Source organism: Enhydra lutris, unplaced genomic scaffold (assembly GCF_002288905.1).
Source record: "Enhydra lutris kenyoni isolate GAN:26980312 unplaced genomic scaffold, ASM228890v2 scaffoldscaffold15, whole genome shotgun sequence".
Lineage (NCBI taxonomy): Eukaryota > Metazoa > Chordata > Mammalia > Carnivora > Mustelidae > Enhydra > Enhydra lutris.
In genome coordinates, this window is record NW_019154099.1 from 31,287,086 (window position 1) to 31,313,732 (window position 26,647).

A 26,647-nucleotide genomic window follows, 5' to 3' on the forward strand; every position below is an offset into this window, starting at 1 on the left:
GCTGGCCTTGGATCCTATGAAGGACCTTCCAGTCTATGCCTTTCCGAGTTTCTGTGGATCAGTGACTCCTGTGTACCTTAATCCTCCACACTTTGAACTAGAATATGTCTAGAGGTTACCCTACACCACTGTATCTGGGTGTGTGGGGAAGGGTAACTTGTCACTTTAGTTCACTGATTTTCACCTTGAGAGGAGCTGTGTTCAAGGGCTATCCTCAGGGATCTGCACTTGAGGAGCCGTGTGTAAACCTGGATCTGGTTCAGATGGGATTCCAAACTTTGAGCTCACCTTGCAAAGGAGTAGCATTTCCAGGACTTTGGGAAAGGTTCATGTATTTTGCATGTGGGAGGGACATAAATCATTGGGGCTAGAGAGTGAACCAGAGTCCCTGGTCCTCAGAGATCCCACTCCTGCTCTTTCTGTTCTTGTGTGGTCCTCCCTACATTGAATAGGGCTGCCCTATGTCACCAGCAGGAGACTCAGGAAATAATGATGTAGGACTTGGAAAGATAGGCCATGAGACACTACAGCTGCCATCTTACTTGCTTTCGGATCATTCATTCTGTCCGGCAGCCTCATAGAGAAGTGTGTTTGGTAAAGAACGCAGGCTTCCTGCCAATAACCAGCCCCAACTTGCCGGCTCTGTGTGCACCACCTTGGACATGGCTCCTTGAAGCCCCAGGAAGGTCCTAGGTGATTGCAGTCTGGCCTAATGTCTACAGCTGCTTGGAGACCTCCACACCAGAGCCATCCAACTTGGGTTATTCCCGAATTCCTGATCTTCAAAGACTGTGAAATCATAAATGTCTATGGTTTTAAACTGCAAGTTCTGTAGTGGTAGATAATCAATAGAGGTACCCTAGGGGACTAATGGAATCCTAGGAATATTGGTAAATTTTTGTGGATTCCTCATCTTTCCTCAGTTGTGAGCAAATAGTGTTCCTGACTCACTCACTCATCTCTAATTCACCCTCATTGCTCCACCTGTCATGATTACTTTGTAAATGATTCAAGGCCAAGGGCTGGAGAGGGTTTGGGGGAAACTATGAAAATCTTAAGTCATCCTGCCTTGTCGGTTTAACTAGTGTCTGCTTTTATTCATGTCGTAGATAAACGACTCTGAAAGGAGCTATTGCAGATCTTCCGGGCCCCTCATTTTGTTTTGTTTTTGTGAAGCTACTTGTGGTTCTCACTGAGTAGGAAGTGCAGAAGTTGGGTGCAGGCTTTTGACATGAAGTCTTGAGGGTTGGGTCAAGGGAGGCCGGCTTCCCTCCTCTTGAACAGAGCCCTGTGTGCCCTAAGGAATGGGGTGCAGATCCAGAAACTACTCATTTCACATATGAGGAAAATGGGGCCAGAAAGGCCGATGAATGTTTCCAAAGCCACACAGTTGGTTAGTGGCAGAGCTAACTTGGGGTCCTGGCAAACAGTCCAGTGAGAAGATGTTTCATGTTTGTCCTTAGTTTTTACTTTATCTTGGCTAGTTTCAAGTGAAAATGATCCCATTAATGAAACTAAATGCTTCCCTTTTAATATGTTGAGTGGGGTGTGGCTTTATGATGTTCCAACAGACATTAAAATTTTATAATTTTGTGTCTCCCCTTAGGCGACTCTCTGCCTAGGTCTTTTGAAATTGCAAAAAATAAATTACCAATAGGCTCAAGTCCAGAAAGCAGGATTTATGTGGCAATTCTGATCTTAATACAACTTGTTCTTGCTGCATAGGCCACGTGGGGCTGTGTTTGTAAAGTTCGTCTGTTGTAAACCTGAGCATCCTTGAGCTCTTTTTTTTCTTTTTTTTGTCTTTTTCCCCCCTCTTTTCTTTTTTTTTTCTCTTTTTTCCTTTTTTTTTTCTGTTTTTCCCCCCTTCCTTTTCATCATCATGGAGCTCTTTAAGAGAAATTGCTTTTTAATGTAATGGCTTTAATACTAGAAATTAATCATAATCTATTTTTATTGTCTCCAATTAATTATAATCACTTCAGATTTGAAGTGGTTTCTTTCTAAATAGGTGGATGGGTTTTGAGGCATTTGTGGCTTTATTTATTTTTATCAATAGGTACATACTTGTCGACCGGATACATGCTATTATGTCTTTAGAAAACACATGTAGAACCATTCTGGCTGTTCATTCAATAGGTTTACTTTCAGTTTAACTTTGGCATAATGTTTTATAACATTTTAAACATTCAGACCAAATTGAATTTGTGGGAAGACTTTTTTTTTCTTTTTTCCTTCCTTCCTTCTTTCCTTTTTTTTTTTTTTTTTTTTTTGTGGGACGATTTCTAATGGTTTATTCTTCCTCTTTAGAAATGTGCTTTTCTTCCTGTAGGGTTTGAGGTACTAGGACACCAAGCCGTTTGCTTCTTTGAAGGCCAGTTTTAGAGCTGTTAATTTGAATGATTGAGTAATGAGATAGTATAGGTTTTAAAAATGATGTGAGCTTAACAAAATGATCACTTCTGCTGATTCAGGAATTTTGCCAATATGTTATTCCCCTTTTTTTCTACTAAGATTGAATACCTTCCATTGAGTTGTTCAACTTTTGACTTACAAATTCTTTTAATCTTCAACCTCTTACTTAAAATGATCATGGATTCCACAATGGACAAATTACAGGAAGAGCCCCAATGTCCATCAACTGATGAATGGATAAAAAAGATGAGGTAGACACAATGGAATATTACTTGGCCTTCAAAAGAATGAAATCTTGCCTGCAATGACAGGGATGGAACTAGAGTGTATTATGCTAAGTCAAATGAGTCAGAGAAGGACAAATATCATATGATTTCACTCATGTGGAACTGAAGAAATAAACAGGTGAACATATGGGAAGGGGAAGAAGAATAAGATAAAAACAGAGAGGAAGGTAAACGGTAAGAGACCCTTAACTATACAGAACAAACTGACGGTTGTTGGAGGGAAGGTGTGTGGGGGGATGGGCTAAATGTGTGGTGGGCATTAAGGAGGGCACTTGGGATGAGCACTAGGTGTTGTATATAAGTGATGAATCACTAAATTCTACTCTTGAAACCAGTTCTACACCGTATGCTAATAAACATGAATTTAAATAAAATCTTGGGAGAAAATAATCAAACAATTGTGGATTTCAACTTTTAGCTGGGTAGTTCACGCTGCCTTTAACTGATAGTACACTAGGATAACCTCTCATCTCGACACACACTTTGTTTTGAAGGTCCCTTAGTGTCTAGTAGTCAGTATGGCTTTTCTCTTGCCATACATTTGCTTACCCTTTCCCTAACCCCCCTCACTCTTTCCAGAATCTGTGCTGTTGAATTTAGCCTCTTCATCTTTGCTCCTCTATCATTCCCTCCCACTTCGCTCCTCTATCGTTCCCTGCCTCTTCTCGTGGGGATGAGCTTCTCCTGATGGGACAAGAGTCATCGTCTTTCCCCGAGGGGCAGCTGTCTTCTGGCTCCTCACGGCCAGCCGCTAGGGAGGTGAGGTCTCAGGGAGGCCCTCTCTCATGACGGATGTGGCAAGGATGTGGCGGTGCCAGTGTGCCAGTGCATGGACGTGTGTTGGCATGCTAGCAGGCCATTCTCTTCCCCGAGAGTCCTCACAAAGAGAAGGTCAATGGTCCCCATGCAACCTTCACAAGCTCAACCTCCTAAAGGAGAAGAGGGCAGCTCAAGCGGAGTCTGTTCACCAAATGTGTGTCTGAGGTAGCCAGTGTCCGGGCAGCCGTTGGCAGGAAGGGCAAGCACTGGTTTGTGAAAGGGGGATTTGTGTTTTTGAAATTAGCTAGGAGGACAGCCTAGAGTTTCATTCTTTCTGGAGGCCGTCCCTGAGGCAGGTGCAGGGCGTGAATAATGTACCACACCTAAACTATGTGACTCGGCCAATGAACGTTCTGCTCCTCCTGGGTCCTATAGTGTGGTTTCCCTGTCTATCAAGAGCCAGCTCGGCAGCTGAACCCAGATTCCAGGTGTGGTACTCCACAGTCGTTCTGCAATTTGTAATCATAGAAACAGAATGTTCCTCCTCTTAATTCTTCCCTGCCAACAGTTTCTGGGTGGGTGAATGTCAGTAGCTGGAGTTATTTTTAAAGAGGAGAGGTGAGGCTTGTCGTGCAAAGCTGGGAAGAGGGCGTTTGTTTGCAGAGCAGAGCTGACATCAAAGTGTAGATTACTGCTCAGTGGCTAGGCACTTGTCCTGTAACAGGTAATGTTTAACGTGCCAGTCACAAAGATCACAGAACAGCGTATGCCCGGGCATAAGCTAGCACTACCGTTTATGCTCTGCAAGACTGAAAGGCTACACATGCCCGTGTGATTAAAAAATGTATGCATTGATCTTGCTGCCTCCTTTTTTGCTGGCTATAATTGGACTTTGAAGCCTAGAAGTTCTATCATAAAAATTTGTACCCTTTGTTTGAGAGAGAGCTCGGCTAAGCAATCACTTTCCACTTCTTTTCACAGGATAATATAAACGTTTTTTTGAAAGCTTGTGAACAGATTGGATTGAAAGAAGCCCAGCTTTTCCATCCTGGGGATCTCCAGGATTTATCAAACCGAGTCACTGTCAGGTAAGTTTCACTGGTTTGTTACACATTTTTTTCAGCTTATGGCTTGTGGCTGAAGTGCAAAGAATTTCTGAGATTTTATGATTACTGAAAAATCGTTCCTCCGTCTTCCCTGTTCTCATTCCAAAACTGATTATTTAAAAAATAGCTTAGGGATTGTGAATGTGAAGCTGTCTGTAATTGAGACCGTGGCATGTTGTTATTTTAAATCTCTATACTAACTAAAATGGTCGTTTATATTTTAATGTTTGTCCAGCATGGTAGTGTTTGGTGGCTAATGGTGAGGGTACACGTTATAGAGTGACTTTACAGGTTATATTACAGTTTATAGAGTAAACATGTGGTCTTTATATATTTGGAATTAAGACTAACAAAAATGAGACTGGGACAGTGGTTAAAGAGACTTTCTTTTGTAATTTGGAAGGCAGTGGTGACTGGCACCAACGTGGAGTGCTAATGACCTTGTCAATTGTGGATGATTTCTAAAAATAAGCTGTTTTTCACTATTTTAATAGTATAGATGAGAAAGTGAAAGTGGGGGGTGAAAGCATGCGCAGGTGTTTCTTTTGTGTTTTAGATGGAAAATGGTGTCATGTAGGAGTATATGGTTTCAGGAAATCTGGTTTTAAGCTCCTGTGAGATTGTTTTCCCCCCTATAAATCTAATTTGCTTTCAGTGAGTCAGAATAAACTTGTGTTACCAGATAATCGTGACAGGAAAATGATTTAATTTTGTAGGAATGACTACCTGTTTATCATGGCCTTTAAAGCTAATTAACATTTTTTAAAAGGAGAGAATATAAACAACTTATTATAGCCGTAGAAATAATAGAAATGGAAAAATTAGTTTCTACCATTTTAGACAAAGATTTAGTTTATATGGTTGATATCCTGTTGTAATAGCTTTAAAAGGTATTTAAGAATTGATGGTAAAATCTTAAAAATGGCCAATGATTTTTCTTAAAGAAAAGTAACCCTCTGTATAAGTATCATAATACGCATGGTCTTTTAGTAGTAAAAGCTAAAAGTCCAGATAAAATTCATATTTTCAAAGCCTAACAGTACATATTTTTAAACAAGCCATTTTGAACTTACATGCTTCTAGTTCTGTTGAATTAGCATTTCTAAATTACACAGCCTTGGTAAGTGCATAGCAGGGATGGGTCTGTCTGCATTTCTGATTAATTGGAAGATAGTTTGTTCCTAAGTTTCATCACCAAAATGGCATGTTTACTTATGCAGTATTGTGAGATCATGCTTGATATCCATGAAAATAACTGCATGGATGACTTTGATTTATTTTTCCTGATCAGCCTTCTCTAGAGACTTATCTGATGGGCAAATAAAGTTTTCACTTAGAAAGTGCTTTATTCTTAATGAACAAGGACAACTTAAGGAAAACATCCCCACACCCCCACCCAAATCATAGAAGGTTTTGAAACTCTGTAGCAGATGTTTGAGTAGGCTACTGATTAGGCAAAACATGTTTGTTGGCTTCTAATTCCAAAAATGCTCTGAACAAAACCTGGCTGGAGCTGGCTTCATGAGATGTTGGGTCTAAAGCGTTTAGGAAAAAAAATCAGTACCTGGGTTCAGTCTCGAAGGAAATTAAATCACTGACAAACTGAAACTGGGAGGTCACATAGTTAGAGCTGTAGTAGGAAGTATGCAGAACAACTTGTTTCAGTGGAAACCACAAGTTCATAAAGGTGTGCCTAGGTAGTACTAGCAGGAATGCCTGAGAGCCTGGGCTCTGCTTAGGAACATTTCCCCTCATAATTCTGTCTCCTTGGACCAGAGAGCACAGGGCTTGACCCTGGGTCTACCGCAACAGAAGCCAGGAGCCCAGCCGCCGCCGCCCCCCCCCCGCCGTTCACGAGACCTGTGCAAGCTGACAAGTGGCTTATTCAAAAATGTTGGCTGTAGTTCTTCTGCTCGGAGATAGCAGTTTTATAAAAGGAAGCAAGTTTATGGGGAAACAAATTATTGGTTACAAATATCCATGTATTTCTTAGTTTTCAGTTTTCTTAATATAATGCAGGGAGTTCTATAGGTCAGACCCTGTCCTATCATTATTGTAGATTAAAGGACTTGGTGTTGGTTAGACCAGTGGTTTTCAACTGGGAACAGTTTTGTTCCCCCAGTGGACGTTTGGGAAGGTTGAGAGATAGTTTTGTCACTACAGTTGGGCTGGGAGTGCTGTTAGCATCTCGTGGGGCAGGAATGCTGCTAACTACCCGTCAGTGGACAGGATAGTCCCCCAAACAAAGAATTTTTCAGTCCCAAATATCAGTGGTGCTGAGGTTGAGAAACCCTGACTTAGACTTTAAATTCCTTATTTCCACTCTGCCTGCAAGTTAATCATGTGGAAATGAAGGCTACTGACTGACATTATATTCTGCTAAAATGTAACTTTTTGCTCATACTGTTATAATAATTTATGTATTTCCGTGTTAGTATGTTTGACCATTTAAAAAGGAAAGCTCATTATCTCTTGAGTGTGAGTAATGTGTATTTTTGCTCATCTGTATACATTAAAAATAGCAAAAATGGGGCAAAGTACTCAATTATTTTAAATGCTCTATCAGAGCTCGTCTGGTAAGGCTTCCTGAACAGTTCGTAGACATGCTGCGAGTGTGATCTACCAAGCGTGTTTGCATGACATGCTGAAAGCAAATAGGAGAGTTCGGTCAATAAGCCTCCATGCTGGCAAATGGGAGGTATTTCTTGTGAGAGGGCAGCAACTAAAAAAAAACCACGGTGGCACACAGAGCCCAGGAGAGTTTTGTGAGATAGGAATGAGTGGCAGGAGCAGAGACAACCAATTTAGAGAGCTGTTGCTCTTCACTAATTTAAAAAAATCCAGACCCTAACTATAAAAACTTATTTTCCAGCAACTATAGATTTGCAATTTACTTTGCAATAAAAACTTTTCCACTGGTCAAACAGAACTAGGGTATTCCTTCTATTTCTATAATTATACATATTAATATGTGATCTAAATGTTCTAACTATTACTTCTTGTAGGAAGTAGTTTGAACATTTTCAAGCATGTTTGAATTATTCATTTATTTTGGGACTGCATGGACTCAAATATCCATTAATACTTATATTTTGACATTCCTGACTTTAATGAGTAGGATCCATCTTGACCTGCTCTTTCCCCCAACAGGAAAAGCAAGTCTGTGAGTTTGCCTTCATGAGTTACGGTAGATTGAGGTTGAACTTGCCCTGGTCAAGACACTTACTAAGGCCGTGAAATTTAGCTTCTGCACCGGTGAATAACGGCATCATTATTATTAACCATTCCCTAAATATCCGTCCTGAACTCAGAAACACAATCCACAGAGAAGAGGCGGTGAGACTCCTACGGAGCTGTCTTTGCACACTTTCTACAGAAGGCTTTAGCAGAGGAAGCACTGTGACCCCAACATCATGCCACAGCACACTGGAGAGTCCCATAGCAAATGTCATGCTCTTTGGGGTGGCATCTGGTCACTCAGTGGCACCGAGCAATTGCTTGTCATAGAAGTCCACTTGACAGAGTGGTTCAGAGGTTGTCCTTTATTAGAGGAATCAAAGTTGGCAGAAAGGCGGAGTTGACTACAGTAGGTTTTAATTATATTTTTAGCAACTTGGCTCTGAAACAACATCCCATATTTAAACCATTGCTCTAACGAATTATATATTGAAATTTTTAAGCTGAGAATTTGAACAGATTGTAAACATGTTTCTTCTCCCTACCCCCTTATCATTCCAAGCCAGTTTTTAGCACTTCCTCAGACGCATTCTGTTCATAATACAATTGCAGGATGGCCACGGTCTTGAGCACGCTAGTGCAGTTATGCGAAGAAAAATTATTTTCAAGTATAGAATTACGCTTCCCTTTAGGCTACTGATATTTTAGGTGTAAATGGTAACTTAAAATGTTTTGGTTTTTAGAAGATGTCTCTCAAAGGGAGGGTACAAAAATTGATTTTTTTTTACGCATACTAGTTGACAAAGGAACAGTAGTTGGAAACAATTAGTGTTAACATATTTCTCTCATGAAAATAAAGGAGGCTCAAAGTGATATTTTAGGGATTTAACTGTTCTCTGGAGCTTCAAAAGGATGCTTGATTTTGTGGCAATACTGTAAAGTCATTTCTCAGGAATCTGGTTCCCAGATGGCAACTCGAACCGCCTGCCAAACTGAGTTTGGGATATGAATGTGTATGTGAGTATTTATTTAAGATTTTAATTCATGTAAGTAAAAATATACCTACTCTGAAGTAATTTTCATCATTTTCTGACTTAAACCTGCTTTTACTTTTTTTTCTATGCCCTTCAAATGAGTTTCTCAACATCTTAATCTTTTTTTTAAAATAATGACATCTAAACTTGGATCAGTAACTTGATCCCCGTGACTTCCACCTGTCAATTCATGTTACCATTTTAAAATGTTCTCTTCCTACCAAGCAATTAGAAGGGAATGAAACAGAAAGGAAGTTTGCACTGCACACATCTCTAACCCGTTCAGCGATTCTCTGGTGTTAGGGAGTTCCTGAAAGGGGGCATTCATTCTTTTGTGTTGCCAAGACTGTGTTTAAGGCCAGCAGCAAAAATGCGTGGACGTGTTTTCAAATGTTCTTTAATTGCAGGGTTAGATTATCGAAGAGTCTGCGTAGTTGCAGAGAAAGGTTGTGGAATAGGAGGCAGGTCTTACGCTGAGACAAGCTATAAAATAACTGAAGTTTTATGTGGGATTAGTTTCTCTCCATTTCCAGTTCGTAGCTAACTTCTTGGATAGAGAAATAGGTTTCTGAATGCCAACTCTCTATCCTCAGCACTACACCCACTTCAGTCCCCAAGGCTGTGGGGGCCTGATTGGGTTTTGGCTTGCTGGATGAGGCTTGATGAGGTAGGCTTTTCTGGCCCAGGGTCTTTATAGTCAAAAGGAACCTCTTCTGTGTTCATTGCTCCAGAGTCTCCCTGGGCAGCTCATCTGCGTAGAGGTTGACATGAGTTTGTTCATGAGAGAAAAATAGAATTTGCTTCCCTTGACCGGCTGGTATTTGTTTTGTAACAAGGTCCTTCAAAGGGTGAAACCAAAGAGACAAACATTTGTTGAAGAGATTCTTCTGTCTTTCAGATTATGACCTGTAGGGCTGCATATGTTGAATCCATCAAACTTTTAACATGGCACACATTATAATATCGGTAGCCCCTGTTAGTCACTTTTGAAACTGAAAGCTTCACCAGTAACTAGAGGTGTTAAGCATTGCTTTGCTCTGAGTTTCTTACCATATATTGGTAGGATTTACCTAAGCATTTGTGTGCAGTGTGTGTGTGCTTCCGTGTATTTCTGGGGCTTCAGAGGAGAAAATGGCACTTAATTCAGTAAGGGGAAGTTTTGGTGTCAGAAGTCATTGGCTTGTATGTCACACAAATGAGCCCTGATTGGGCATTTTCTCTGTAGCAACTAAATGTGCAGTTCCCAGAAGCCACTCTTACCAGTCAAAATACTGGGGAGTCTGCCCTTAGTGGGGTTTCCTTTAGAATTAAGGAAATGTCCCCATAAATTCACAGAGTACATTGTTTTGAGAAAAATGCACAGGCTTCTCTGGGTATATAGAGATGAACAATCCTTTCAACTTTTTAATCAGGAAAACATTTCCAATGGGGGGTGACAATGATTTCTCATGTGCGCTTTGAAAGCACTTCTGTTTTCATCAACATCTAATTTTGGCCTAGACTTGAGACCATTTGAGGACAGGAACAATTACATTATCCCCTTTTTTCCTTAGTTTCTGACACCTCTAAGTGTTAAGTATTTATTTGAAAATTATTTAATTTTTCAGTTAGCCAGCATATACTGCATCATAAGTTTTTGTTATAGTGTTCAATGATTCATCAGTTGCATATAATACCCAGTGCTCATCCTAACACGTCTCTCCTTAATACCCCTGATTATTTTGACCTCCTGGACATTTTAAAGCCAGGTTTTGAAAATGGAAACTTAATTTTTTTTTCTTTGTCAAGTTTTCTTCTCTTTCCAAAATTGCAAGGCAGATCTGGCAAAGCAGCTGTTGATCTCCTGGTTTTTAATTGCCTTTCACTTATCATTCCAGAACAGTATGTGGCATATTTCAACATACTGTAAAATGGATACAATTTAAAAGAGGAATGTGTGTTTACCTCAATGTGTAGTACACTAAAGTGGAAACTTTGGACCTTGTGTCTTTCAAAGTAGTTGATGGAAGTCCTAATCTTTATGCTAATGTGCAAATAATAATCACTAATATTTAATGGACATTTGAAGATGTTCTGAGCTTGCTTATATGAAGTTTTAGAAGAATTTTAATGTTTTCATATCATCGCAAGTCACTTCATTTTGTGAAATAGATCTAAATATATGCTTAAGACTTTTGGGTGGAAAATAAGTTGGTTCTATAGATAGTTAGAATAGCTTGTAGAAGTTCAAGGGCAAGAAATAGAAATTTTTAAAAGCAGGGATCAATATTGGAGGTACTTCTTAGAGAGTCCTAAAAGTACTTCATGAAATGTTATCAACAAGTTCATAGAAAGCTTCATTCCTTCCAAAGTCAAGCTACCTGCCTTGGTACCTCTTCCCTTTGCCTAGCATTAAACACCAAAGCCAGTAAGAAAAAAGTCACAGGTTACCTATGACTTTGACATCACTTTGACCGATGGCAAGATAACCATGTGAAGAATATGTGCACACAGGGGTGCCTGGGTGGCTCAGTGGGTTAAAGCCTCTGCCTTCGGCTCAGGTCATGATCCCAGGGTCCTGGGATCGAGCCCCACATCGAGCTCTCTGCTCTGCAGGGAGCCTGCTTCCTCTTCTCTCTCTCTGCCTGCCTCTCTGCCTACTTGTGATCTCTTTCTGTCAAATAAATAAATAAAATCTTAAAAAAAAAAGAATATGTGCATACAGAAACTGGAAAATTTCTTAGCATTTCATTTGAGCTATTTCTTCAGGCTGCATTTCTCTCACTTTCCCTCAGGTTGGAACAAAAAGTTCAGTCAGTGTGCATCAGTTGTCATGAACAGATAAGCATCTAGGATGAGAGCAAGGATTTAGGTGTCCCCTGACATGGGTTTAATCCCATCCCATTCTGTCACTGGGTAGCTGAATGACCTTAGGTTATTTTTCCTTGCTGGGATAACTTTGCTTCTCGCTAAACAAGACGGATGTCATGGCTGCTATCTTGGAGCTTAGCGAGTAACCCCATTTGGGGGCTACACCTACCTCACAAAGATGTAATGATTACAAAATCAAGCATGTAAAGTGCTAAGTGTTTGGCATACAGTGGTGCTCAATAAATGGTGTTGAATTATAATTGTGATTATTTTCATAATTTGGTTCTCCCTTCTTGACCTCTGCAGATACATGTCCTCTGCAGAAGAACACGGATGAAAAAAAATGTGGTCCCTGGATCCTTAAATTGTGACAATTAACTATAGGTTTTAGTTTTTAAATGAGAATTTAGGCCTTTTTAGACTTAATCCTTCCTTTCTTTTGATTGGGAGCTGATATTAAAACAGGTATGTTTTTCTGACCTTTATGTATAGTCAACTTTTTACAATTTATTTTGTTAGACTAGCAAAGCTGGAAACCAGAGAAACAGATAGCTAAGTTATTTGCTCTTGCTCCTGTATATGAGGGGCCAAAAACAATTCTTTGTTTTTTTTTCCTTTGGGAGATAGAGAGCATGAGTGGATTGATGTGGAGCATGGGACAGGGGGTGGGGGAGAGAGACAATCTTAAGCAGGCTCTATAACCCTCATGGGGCTCAGTCTCATGACCCTGAGATCATCACCTGAGCTGAAATCAAGAGTCATACACTTAACCGACTGAGTCACTCAGGCACCCTGGGATGGAAAACAATTCTATTACTTTTTATGAGAACTCAGCTTTTTGTACATTTCCTGAGTTATAAATGTTAGTTTGATTTGCATCTTTTAAAAAAGTTTTGCTCCCATATTTTCAAAATAAAAACTGACATAAAACCAAAATTAGTCTATACACAAATCCAAATCCAAACCTTTATTGTTTTACTTTTATCATCCCATTTCCCCCCCTTCATTTCCAAGAAAATTCTGTCCTTTTGGCCATGAGGAGAGGAAGTTATCCTTTGGGTGGGCAAGATCAGACACTGTTCTCTGAAATGCTTTTGTAGGGCTTATGAATTTTTTCCGAAATGTGTTCATAAACTTTAGGGAACTCTAATGCACGCTCCAGCCATGTTATCCACCAGACAGAAAACTTAGCTGCTTTTTTTGGGCATCTCCCATCTATTTTGTCCATCAAAAGGCTACTATACTGGGGCGCCTGGGTGGCTCAGTGGGTTAAGCCGCTGCCTTCTGCTCAGGTCATGATCTCAGAGTCCTGGGATCGAGCCCCGCATCGGGCTCTCTGCTCTCTAGGGGAGCCTGCTTCCTCCTCTCTCTCTGCCTGCCTCTCTGCCTGCTTGTGATCTCTGTCAAATAAATAAATAAAATCTTTAAAAAAAAAAAAAAAGGCTACTATACTAACAGCATAAAGTCTTGTTTATATTATCTAAAATATTTGTGGTTTTTACCCTGGACACTAAAAAAAAATATATATCTATATCTATATCTATATCTATCTATGTATATATATATATATCTATATATAATAGCAATCGTCACTATTTGGAAGGTCAAAAATCTTGCTGCTTACTTCAAGATGTACTTGTACACAAGGGGAGAAAAGTGAAGAAACCTGGAAGCATACTTTTATGTTAATACTCTGCCATAACATAACTTGATTTTTTTTTGTTTTTAAAAAGAGCCTTGCTATCAAAAATATTAAATTGATTAGGTATTAAGTAACATATTGACCATGTATTGGTTTATTTTGTAAGAGTTTAGGTTAATGGAGTAGAATTGTTTTAGGGATATTGTCCAGGTATAATTTGTCATGTTGAGCAGCCTTGCCTGGTGAGAGTGGCTGCTGGTCAACTTAGACACGATTTTGAGTATCCCTACTGAACTGACCAACCATCCCAACTAAACTGTGAGGCAGGGTGATGTGTTCTAACTTTTCCTTAAGAGCTTAGTACTGTTGCTCCAGATACCATTGACCAAGTATGTCCAGTAAACCTAAAGAAACATGGTTCAAAAAGGGTCACTGAAAAGCCTTTAATTTTAGGGAAACAGCATATACTTGCCATATAAATCTAAACAAATCACATTGAATGTAAATGACAGTGTAATACAATTCCATTAAAAAAACAGATTAAAAACATTATTGGAACACACTTCAGGTAAACCAGTTTTTCTTAAGCTGAGAAGGGGGAAAAGTAGGATCTCGGTGGCCTGGAAGAGGCGGCTGTTGTGAATTAACTGTATTAGCCACTAGCAATTTAACAAGGATTTTGTCTGTGTGCTTTGATCAATTTGGGGGAGAAATCTTTAAATAAATACCAAGTATCACTGTTATTACATCTTGCTCTTTTATTACATTATAATAATATTGCCTGGTAGATTTTTTTGAAAATGCTTCTGTTCTGTATCTTTTAGTTGACTGAGATATGGAAATAATCTTCAAAAGAATCAATGTATCTGGGTAAACAATTTGGCTTAGATGTTACTAGGCTACTTTTGGCTTAATATTGAGAAGGAAAAATATCTACGAGATGGTTATCTCGTGCTCTGTTTTGTACATAGTGATGTGTATTCACCTATAGCATGTGCAGTAGTGCATACACACACACACTAAGTAAAAACATATGTGAAAATTTGTGTAAGGCTTCAGAGAGTGAGTCTTTAGATCCTGAGGTGCTCCAGATCTTTGTTCATTTTGGTGATGAATTCATTCTACAAAGGGGCTTGGTCCCTCTCTGTCTTAGAGGAGGAACAGCAATGGTACGACCACTACATATTAGTGTCTGAAACTGCTGATCCCTGATGATTAAGAATTAGAACTGCACATCTTTTCTCATATTTTCCATTCTCCTTTTAATTCTACTTGCAAGGAAGAGGCAGGGAAAAAAGTCCTTTATTGAAGACTTTGACTTCCATGGATATAAGCCTTGGGCTGTTGGAGCCAGAGATGCCTGCTCTAGGGGAGCTGGAAGCCTTACTGACCTGATGGGCTGATGAGGGTGGGTGAGTCCTAGCCTGGGGGCACTGAGTCCTCTCACCTGTAGACCTCCTATAGCGTGGCTCCTCAAACACATCCATCACATACTTAATGTTCACTATGTACAGATCCTGAATCCTGGGTGGGTACAAGTAAAACACGTCCTCCTCCTTTTCTACCTCGATCTTCAGACCCAAAATGGAGAAGATGAAATGCATTTTGAAGTCTTAATGTTTGCTTTTGTGTCTCAAGGAGCCCTGGCATGATTTATAGTTGGCGACTCTGTGGGAATGCTAGGTTTGGAGGGATGAACTAGGTGAGGAAATCATGGTGCTAGAGTGTCCAGAGTATCTCAAATACTCAATTAGCTTTAGACAAACTGAATGAGAGCACTCAGGCACAGCCATTATATGAATTATCTCAAACCCAGTAGCAGCCCAGCCAGGTATTACCATTTTGCTTCTGTTTTGCTTCCAATGGGTGAAATGAATTGAGTTAGAACAGTAACTTGTTTTGCCATATGACCTTGGGCAAATAACAGAGCTAGAATTTAAATTCAGGGGCTGTCTTAGACTATGTAGCTTGGACTCCTTCCACTATATTGTCAAAACAGACTTAAACAACCTTAAAAAAAAAAAGCAACTTGCTGCTATTATTTCTAGTGCTGTATGATTGAAGTGGTCTTGAGTTGTTTTTTAACCAGGTCAGCTAGATCCAAACTGGATTTGTGTTTGTGATTGGTACATGGCAAGAGTCTTTTTATTATGATTTGAAGTTTCCTTCCTAGTTTGTGAGCCATGTGACTTCAAATGGATCTAATATTACCACGTGTTATCAAATTTCAGATTAGTAATAAGACCTCCTAATTTTAGGAGTGCTAAATGAACCATGTGTTTGTCTTAGAAGAAATATGCTACATGTATGTTCTTAACACTGGTTAGTTGAAAAACTGGAGTCTTTGGATTTTACTGATATGTGTACCTAAGTTTATAAGGTTTATGACTTTCACAAAGACATTTAAGAATGTTCAGTTGTGTTTGCCATGATAATGGAACATTCCTGTTAAAGCTGTGGATTGTAAAACCTTACTAATCTAAATTGCTCAGGATCATGCTACCACAGTTTGACCTTTATAACACTGTCATGGAAAGTATCTTTTAAAAATAGAACTGGTAAATAATTTATTTAGAATAATTTCTTACCAATTTTTGATGCTCTATTTTACTTGTTAAAACCAAACTAAATTCTGACTCCCTCCTCCAAATATTCTTAGCTGGGAATAAATGCTTATTAAAAATATACAAGATAGGGGCACCTGGGTGGCTCAGAAGGTTAAGCGTCTGTCTTCGGCTTAGGTCATGATCTCCAGGCCCTGGGATTGTGCCCCATATGGGGCTCCCACCTCAATGGGGAGTCTGCTTCTCCCTCTCCCTCTGCCTCTCCCCCTGCTTGTGCTCTCTCTTTCCATCTCTGTCTCTGTATCTCTCTCAAATGAATCAATGAATGAATAAATAAGTATATATATGATGGAAAATATATATATAAGGTGGGATATTTTTAGTATGGTTTAGGTCATTGTATAGTAAATCTCACTAAAAAGCCCTAGTTATAAATAATTCAAAGTCTCATTTGAAGGTCCAAATTATAAGCAAAAGACGAATTATAGTCCTGTTAACCTAGTGTAATGGATTAATGAAAGATTACTTGAGTACATTGCCCGAATGTCCTGCTATCAGTGTAGCCATTGGAGGGTTAGAAACAGGTGGTGAGCACAGAGCATCAAGTGGAACAATAAATAGCACAGTCTAATTCCAGTAAGATGAAACCCCTCTCTCATTGCAGAGAAGAGTAGAGGATCAGATAGTGAGTGACTCAGAAAAGCAAAGTCCAAGAAATGACTCAAGCACAGAAACACTTTAAAAATTCCTTTACCGAGACTTAAGATAAATGGAGTTATCACTTCTTTTTCTACCAAGTCATTAGAAGTTATTTTTTGCTAGTTGTTAAACATAAAGCATCAGGAGTAATTGCCTTTCATTAGTAGGAAGACATATTTATTAAACTGCTTTTCTGTGAATGTGATATTTTAGACTACCAAACATAGATGAAACTCCTAGTAGCCCAAGATATGGATATAGGAGAAGAATACAAGGAAATTTTTCCTTTTAAATAACTGGTGGAGTGGATCTGAGGCAATAATAGGCAACACTTGATTTTTAAGGCCAGTAATATGTAAAGAGGAAAAGTACTGTTTGTGAGAGAGGAGGTGGAGGAGAGTAGAAAGAAAATAACATTTAAATGTTTTAGTTAATGCCTTGTGTAATTGTATAGCCATTTTGTAAGATAGGGTGGTTGCCTGATTTTACGGATACAGAAACTGAGAAGTTCAGTGGCTTGCTCAAGGTCACATGCTTAGTTCAAGTGGGAACCCTCATTAGGACTCCTAACCCAGTGTTCTTTCCATTATAACATTCTGCCTTTAACGTACGCCCTAATGAAGGATAATCAAGATTGAAAAAAGGGCTTTTTAAAGAAAAAAATGTGTTAATATGTGTTTTGTCAGAGATGACCTCCATGAAATTGGTTGGGTAGGAAGGAAGTTTTGGAGATACGGAAGAATTTGTCGTTTTTAGATCCTGTGGGTAAGAAATTACTCAGACTTTTTTAGAGTCACAGTGCTGTAAACAAGTGCTTCTCAAACTTCAGTGTGTGTATAAAACACCTTAGGATCTGGATCAAATGTGGATTCTGGTTCATTAGGTCCAGGCAAGGCTGGGATTCTGTATCTCCAGCAAGCTCTCAGGTCATGACCATGAGAACCACATTCTGAGTGACAAGGATTTCGGCCTCCAATGTTGGTGGTCACACTGGAGTGAAGATTTCACAGAGGCGCTGGGGGTAGATGTAAGGCTCGAGTGTGGGTTGAAGAGATGAGAAGGATTTGAGTGAGAGGTGGGAGGGAATGTAAGGAGATTGCCACATTGGCACAGAATTCTAATCAAACATTTTTCAGAGCCTTCGGGATGTAAAGAATGAGTAAAGTTAAACTAGATCTCTGCTTCTGAGGCCCTCGTTTTTTGGGAAGCAGAGAGTGGGAAGCACAGGAATGCATTTCCAGGCCAGCAGATTGGAGGCAGGATGAAGGATGAGTTGGGCCCAGTTTGGGTGGTACCTTGAGTATCCTGGCTAGGGAATTTAAGTGTTATTTCCTGGGTAGTGGGATTATTTCCAAAAGCTTTCAGTCAGAAGGCTCTAATTTTAAAAGCAGAGATTGAGAAAGATGGGGTAATGAAATAGTGCATAAAGTAGACTGGCTGGAGGCTTGGAGAAGGGTTAGGAAATTGTTGGGTGTTTTGATAAGGATGGTGTTTCAATAAGGATGACAACTGCTGAAAGCCGTGAATATGTAAATGAGAAATGCCGAAGATGTTTCTAATAAGACATGATGGGGGTTGATTAGTATGAAGGAGCTAGAAGAACCCGCTCTTGAGCTTGTGCAACCACTAGCAGAAACAGGAATAGAAGATGGAAGTGAAGTTTGTACACATGGCGTCGGATGGGACAGTAGCGCGTCCACATGGAGATGGAGAGGGCAGGGTATCGTTCAGAAATGATGGCTGGCTATGTTGGTTTGGGAGTCCTTTGTGAAGAGCAAAGAGGCACTGGGAGGGAAAAGCCCAGCTCTGAGGAAGTGAGGGTGAAGAGGAAAACAGCTGGCTAAGAACTCCTCCTCCTCTCCTTCTCTGCCCCCTCAGTCAGGTGTAAGTGCATCTATTTCCGACTCACTTGTTCCATTGACCAATTACCTCACTTTCTGCCTGCACTGCACATGGTCTGGAGAAGTGTAGCTTTAACCATTCTTTCCTTCGTTTAAATTCAAATAAAAATTCCCTCATTTTGTTAAAGTTCAACTTTGTTTTCTGAGCCACCTTCTGGAAATGTGAGGCCTCATTTCCTATCCTGGAAATTACTTTGCTTCAGAAAAAACGGTAGTGGGTGTGCCATTCCTTCCAGAGAAGCACCATGGGCTTCTCCTCTTGACGCAGCTGGGTGTTCAGACTGGCTTAGAGAATCCAACATCACTGTATGTCCTGCCCTTGGGATCCTTAAACTGTGATTCTCACTATTTGTGTGGGCTCCTGTCAGCTGTACTTAGCCCTACTCATTTACTCTGTGGATTCTTCTACACAAAAAGCAAAAAATGTTGCCTACTTGCTTTTCTTTCCTGTCCTCCTCCTTTAAATCCAAACTCCATATTTCCCCCACATGACTATTCAAAAAAGAATACGTACAACTCCCAACAGAACCATTTCAGGCACGTTGCATTTAAATTCGTACAACAAAATGTATTTATCTTCCCGTTTCCCCTCCTTGGAAACCCTACTCCTAAACAACAGCACTGAAAATAAGCCCACGAAGTTGACAAAATGATATCCAATTTAGCCTGACAATTTTATAACCAAAAACTACTTCCACTTCTATCTACCAAGGTTGAAAAACAAAAAAATACAAAACTACTTTAAGGCATGTGTGCCACTAGAATATTTGTATAATAAATGTATGTATTGATGAATGAATGAGTTCAACAAACATTTACTGAGCTCCTACTATGTGCCCAGCACTGTTCTAGGTATTGGGGATTCAGTTTCAGGGTGAAAAGACAAGGCCCTGCCATTCTTAGGCATATATTCTCATAGAAAGGGCAGATAATGAACAAAGAAGATAATGTGAGATGGTGATAGGACTATGAAAAAACAGAGAGGAGAGGGCATGTCTGGAAGGTTCTTTTGGATATTTTAAGCATATGTTGAGAGAAAATTTTACGTGTAGTAGATTTAGAAGTACCAATATGACTGGAATTAATGTTTTATTTGAACAGTATCATAGTTTTGGTATAATTATCTCTTAAGAAAAGTTCACTGAACTGAAGCTTTATTGTGTTTTAGAAAGCAGTACGCCTAAAACTAGTGTGATATCTTATATCAACTGAAATTGAATACATTTTTTTTTTTTAAATCAGAAAGGCATACTAATTTCTGAAACTTGGGGTCCATTTGTGTGTATACATGAGTCCTTTCCTCCTCAGCACCTGTACTCCCAACTTGGTGAGCTGCTGGCTAGCTCTGACCAGATGATTAGATGCTTATGATATCGATTATGCTTATGGATTTTCATAAAGAGGTTTGGTATTGTCCATTTGGTATTGTCCATGGTCTCTCATCTTGTGTGTATACTTGAACTGTGCATTCACTTATGAACTCACCATGGCTACTAGTCTACCATGTCACTTGTAAGCTCACCCACAGACTTTCAAGGCATTCTACCTTCTGGTCACTTTTTGATTATCCACCTGCATTTATTTCCCTTCCATATAAGCTGTGTCAGTCAGGCCAGCTCCCTCTTTTGCTTCCTCTAGACAGCCATTCTTGGAGTCCAGGCTCCATCTTGCCTCATCCACGAAGCCCACCCTCACTAGGAGAAGCCAGATGGTTACCAGTCCCAGTTCGGCCAATATGGCCTATGTGGACATTGGCAGTTACCGTACCTCTTTCTCCTTTTATTTCTTTACTTGTAAAATGGAAGAAAACACTAAAACTTGCTGCAAAGGGACCATTGTGAGGATTCAATGAGTTATTATGGGTAAAGAACTTAGATGCCTGACATGTAATAAATACTCACTTTATGTTAGCTATCTAATTATTAATGACTCCTGGTACTTTTTTATGGTAAAATCTTGGACTGCTCTTTGTTCTCTGGACTCCCATGGTTTGTACAATCTATGTGATGACATTTTACTTTCTTTCTTTCTTTCTTTCTTTCTTTTTTTTTTTTTTTTTTTGTATGGTAGGTACTACTCTAGTATATCTAGAGCTAGGTGGAATTAAAAAACACTTGGTGAGGGGCACCTGGGTGGCTCAGGGGGTTAAAGCCTCTGCCTTCAGCTCAGGTCATGATCTCAGGGTTCTGGGATCGAGCCCCACATGGGGCTCTCTGTTCAGCAGGGAGCCTGCTTCCCTTCCTCTCTCTCTGCCTGCTTCTCTGCCTACTTGTGATCTCTATCTGTCAAATAAATAAATAAAATCTTAAAAAAAAAAACACTTGGTGAATGATGATGGGCTAGGTAGGAGTGTGAACACTGGCAGTCACAAAGAATACTTGAGGATGGATCTTATCCAGCTGCATGAAAGGCTGAGAGTAGGGGTTGGACCCAAGGTGCCATAGAAAGTACCACTGAGTTGCTGCTCTGTTTTGACTCTTAGATATGGCTTAATTTATGAATTTACTCACAGCGGTATTCTTTATTGCTGTACGAATACTTAGCATGCGATCTGCCCTCTTGCATAATTTTTCAGTGCACAGTACAGTGTTATCTATAGGCGCAATGTTGTGCACCAGCTCTCCAGAATTTATTTATCTTGCATAAGTGAAACTGTATAACAATACAATAGCAATATCCCTGAACGGCAATACACCATTTCCCCCCTCCCCCAGTCTGTGGCAACTACCATTACATTACCTATTTCTATGAGTTTGACTATTTTAGAGACTTCATATAGGTGGAATCATGCAGTGTTTGTCCTTTTGTGACTGGCTTATTTCACTTAGTAGAGTGTCCTCCATTTTGATCCATGTTGTTGAATATAGCAGGATTTCGACTAGTGGGTATATACCCCAAAGAACTGAAATCAGAATCTCAAAGAGCTAACTATACTCCCCAAGTTCATGGCAGCGTAATTCCCAAGAGTCAAAATATGGGAACAACCCCCAATGTCTATTGATGGATGAGTGGATAAAGAAATTGTATAATATCTGCAATGGAATAGTATTCTGTCTCACAGTAGTCTTAATTTTGTATGTTCACCTCAGGTTAAATTCTCAAGTCTTTGGTTCCCTTTAGTTTCTTAATAAAGATGCAGGTCAGAAATCCTTTGTGGTTAATAGTTGGCTGAGTCTTAAGAAAAGATTGAAAGGATGCATTTCTTAAATGAACTAAGCAACTTGATTTTATCCTATGAAGAATAAGCGTGAGAGGAAAGTAAGGCGTCTGTCTGTATGAGGAGAAAGGGGAGGGAGAAACCCTTCCAGGAGAGAGACCTTGGCATGTGTGGAGGAGGGAGAGGTGTAGTAGAGGGACTCAAGTGGTTCCCTTTGTTTGGAGAGAATGGTATGACCCAGGAGATATTCCTACAGACTCAAGTCTATGCAACATACTATAATGGGAGATGAAGGAACTCTAAATACTCTTGCCCTTATACACAAAAACTTTTTTAAAAAAATTGATATTTAGAGTAAACTAAGAACTCTAAGCCAATTAAATCTAAATCATAAGGGATGGAAGGCTATAGATGTAGGAATATCTCAGATCACTTGATATCCTTTGGATATTTGGATTGCTGTGACAACAGTTGTAAACCCAGGCTTCATTTTAACCAATAATATTTTAACCAATTTTAACCAATAATATTCAACAGTGTTCTGAGAAAGAAAAAGATAAAAGCAAAAATGTTTGTTTCTGCATCCTAAATATAAAGTACCTAAAACTCAGCATAATTATGCTGAGTGAAATAAATCAAGCAGAGAGAGTCAATTATCATATGGTTTCATTTATTTGTGGAGCATAACAAATAGCATGGAGGACTTGGGGAGTTAGGAGAAGGCAGTTGGGGGAAATTGGAAGGGGAGGTGAACAATGAGAGACTATGGACTCTGAAAAACAATCTGAAGGGTTTAAAGAGGTGGGGGGGTGGGAGGTTGGGGGAACCAGGTGGTGGGTATTAGAGAGGGCACGGACTGCATGGAGCACTGGGTGTGGTACAAAAACAATACTATTATGCTGAAAATAAATTAAAAAAAATGATTAAAAAAATAAAGTACCTAAAATTGTTGAATAGTCCACTAATAATTTACTCTTGTTTTAACCTAGTGTATTATTAGGAATGAGTATTTTTACTATTTCTTTAAAGACTTGCTTATATGTAGATACTTTGTCCTCTTAATTTTAGTGACAGTTGTATTATAGAAATAGGAAGAGCATTATTTTATCAAGAAGTTAGTAGTAAATCATCTTGTCTAAGGGTCTAAAGTCTTGTTTGTAAATCAATTCATTCATAAAATGATGAGAATTATGGAACCAGGGTCTATCTAGGTACACTTTTGAACTTTTAAATATTCAGCCTCCACTCCCAAAAATATTGGTCATGATTCTTTTTCTCTTCCTTCACTCCCAAGCAAATAATTTGACAGTCTGGTGTTTGATCTCTTTCTTATGGTCTATTGAAATGTTAAGAAGAAATTTGGGGGCACATCATTTGAAAACTGATTTTTATGTCAGAAAATTGCTTTTCTGGAATGACTTTGATAACTTACTATTTATCAGTTACTTTGTGATTTCAAAGGCATTTTTAATTTCATAAGACTTAAGAACTGAGGTAGATTTTCAAGGAGATAAATATTCAGAGTTGTCAGCCTTCAAATCTGGAGCACGTTATCCCACAATTACAATCAATGTAATGTAGGAGGACATCTGTTTATATTAGCTCGGAACGCTTAGTCATGTCATCCAGTTGACAAGTGCTCATTGTCTTATTTGGACTTACCAGAAAGGCCCTTCTACCAGACCAGTAAGTCTCTATTTTGCCTTTCATATCAGTTTTAGCAGGGAGAATTGTTAATTTCAGAAGTGCTGTTAATGAGTATTCCTTTGTAAGAAGCAAAAATCAGATTTTCTTAGCTGGAAGGTACGAAAGAGAATCTCATGTGATGCACTTCTTTCACAGAGGAGAAAGCGGCTCAGAAGAAGTCAGGTGGCTTTTGCAAGGGGCCACCCAGTGAGGTAAGACAGGTGTTCCAACTTTAGCCCTCACTCCTGGGCTGGGTGTAGTTCTTTCCACGGACCTCACTCCCTACTTAACCAGAGCAGCAAATGACTTGAAGGAGGGTGATATTTCATTTTACGTGGTGTTAACCTTATTTATTTCAATGATTGGCTGTTCATATTGGCACTAAATCTACATTTTAATTTATTACTCTATTTTAGATTTAGTAAACTGAATAAAATAAGAGCTAGAATGAAGTTTCAAAGGAAGCTACCTGCTCGCATCAGCAGACCAGAATATGTTCACATGGTCACACATTTTACCATGTAAAGAAGGACATTTACCGATGGTAATTTAATTTTTTGGTGCAGATGGCACCATACATTTTTCTTCATCCATGTACACCTCTTCTCAACGAGTTCTGTTTTTGTGTTTTATTTATTTTTTTTTTTAAATTTTATTTATTTATTTGAGAGAGAGACAGTGAGAGAGAGCATGAGCAAGGAGAAGGTCAGAGGGAGAAGCAGACTCCCCGTGGAGCTGGGAGCCCGATGCGGGACTCGATCCCGGGACGCCGGGACCATGACCCGAGCCGAAGGAAGTCGTCCAACCAACTGAGCCATCCAGGCGTCCCTGTTTTTGTGTTTTAAATCTGATGCCTTTATAACTCTTTTTTCTCAAGATGATTTTTACAGAAACTACTTTGATATTATAACTTTTGGTGTAGAATTTTCCAGCAAGGTGGCCTCGGATTCATACTTAACCTTTTACCACGTTCAGACAAATTATTCCAGCATTATGTAATTCAGACTTCCTTTACTGGGGTAAACAAATTAGAGATTAGGCAATAAGAAATACGTCTAGGCTTTTTAATTAATTAATTAATTAATTAATTTTTTTACCGATCATTCTTCTTTGCAGCTATAAAATAGTAATGAATGCCATGAGGAAATTATAAGGAATGCAACAAAGAGTAACTCACTAGAATCTCCTGAATCGTACTCCTTTAAAACCAGAAGTGGTTGACCTTTCAGAAAATCTCTTCTGCGCTTTTTGAAGCATTCTGTTCTGTGGACCTGAAGCGTGTTTTTATGCTTAGGTGTTCTCTTCTGGATTCCTTGGACTGTTGGTGCTTATGGAGTGTTAAGTAATAAACTCAATGACTTTCCCCGTCCTTTAGATCCCTGGACCAAGACCTCCTGAGAGCCAGCTTAGTGTGCTGTGGAAGCAACAAATCAAGTGCATTTTTATGGTGCCCTCTAAAGCAAGCCCAAGCACAGGGAAGCATGTGAGGTTTATTCAGTGCACACTTGAAAATCGTTGGCAGGAGTTCCAGGCTTTTCGCTTAATTTTGAGTTTCTCTTTGCTTTTTGTTTTAAATTCTGCTTGGGTGAGTCTAGAGGAATTATGTTTCATTTTAACTTCCTCTTTCAGAGAAGTAGCTAAACTAGTTGAAGCTGTAGTTTCAGTTAAAGATGTCGTTTTCAGTTTTGTATATTTATAGGGTGGTGGCTCTTAGTCATTGGCATGCACCAGGATCACTAGGAGGGCTCAGGCAGCCACCTTACTGGACCCCAACCCCAGTTGCTGATTCCATAGGTATGGAGTAGGACTTGAAATGATTTTTTTTCCCCCAACAAGTTCTAAGGTGCTGTAGATGCTGCTGGTCTGGAGACCATGCTTTGAAAACTTCTGTTGTAGAGAATAAATCAATGAGAACTACTCCAAAGAGAAAGTATGTGAAATTGTTATCCTAAGAATATTTTTATTTAAGTTTATACTTAACAAAACTGCTATTATATAAATAATGTTTATAATAAGAAAAAGATTAGTCCTCAGAGTTCCTCTGGAGATGGTGATACAAATATATAAGTATATTAACATTAACAATGTACACAAGTGAATGAATAATGGTATGGCTTCATAGTCATGTAGCTATTATCCATATACCCATATGAGCCATTCAGTCTCCGGAGTGATGGTGTTTTCAGGTAATGGCATTGTCCTGTGGGACTTCACTGGAAATTGACATTTAAGAAATATGTGATCGATTCTGGGCATTTTAAGCTGAGGAGTGGCATATTTGGCTCTTTGTAAGAATTAACAGGTTCTGACTTTCTTGATTGAAGTCAGAGTATGGGATACAACAAGAAATGGCTGAAAGATGGAGATGGGCATGTAACTAAAATTAAGTTCGAGATTAAAGCCCAGAGAGCCCTGTATTTTAATGGGGATGAAAGGAAGTAAATGACATAGTCAAATGTCCCCTTAAAAATAATTCTGGGTACTTGGATAGATTTTTAGAGCGAAGCGGGAGTGTCCAAAGCCAAACAACATTCTATCTCTGAATTCATGGCATTCACAGTCTAGTGCAAGAGACTGCAGGGGAGGCATCCATGGTACATCATAGTATAATGGAATGTTCTAAAAGCAGTCTGCATTGGGTATACATGGGATCACATGGAGAAGGCCTCTAGGAGAATATTGGAAGTCTTCAGAGGTAGGTGAAATGTGAGCTTAAGCTGAGAGAATGAGTAGCTCAAAAGAAGGGAAGAAGAGTCAGGAAACTTCTAGAAAGAAAAAACCTATTGTCTCCCATGTAGAGATGGGAGAGATCAGGAATGTTGAGAGAATTCTAAGGATGTTTCATGGAAAGAATGTTGGGTTTGCTGCTGGGGCAGGTCAAGAAATAAGGTGGCTAAAAGTAGCTAGAGCTGAATGCAAATGCCATGTTTGGATTTTACTCAAGGGGAAATAAAGCCGTTAAAAAATAAGAATGTTAAGGAAGAACACATAGAGAGCATTCCATTTTAGGAAGATTCTTGAGTCACCTCTGTGAAGAAGGAGGGGGAAAGACAGAAGATAGGAAATAGGTCTGAGAAACAAGCGATGATTACGAGAGATATTTAGGAGCTAGAATTATAGGATTTGGTTGGTAGGGAAGTGAGTTTGGAGGAGAGGAAGTTGTTTGGGTTAATTAGGGCTTAGCTTTCTGGCTCTGAAACTTAGCCCTTCACTGGATGGGAAAACATAGAAGCATGAACAGGATTGGGGATTAGATGATACATGCATTATAGAAGAACTTACTAGAAGAATTTTACATTCTGAGCTGGGATAATGTTAGTGGGAATATAAAGGGCACATCTGAGAAAAGTTGGGAAGTACTAGTTGAATT

The 26,647-nt window shown here is 39.3% G+C and overlaps 1 protein-coding gene across 1 annotated transcript in view; it reads left to right on the forward strand.

Moving 5' to 3' along the window:
- Positions 1-4,322: 4,322 nt before the first annotated feature.
- LOC111147023 (LIM domain 7) overlaps positions 4,323-26,647 on the forward strand; it is a 94,934-nt gene continuing 72,609 nt past the window's right edge. The window contains exon 1 of the mRNA XM_022502869.1: positions 4,323-4,549. The gene's annotated coding sequence lies outside the window, so the exon portion shown is untranslated. The remainder of the gene's footprint in view (positions 4,550-26,647) is intronic.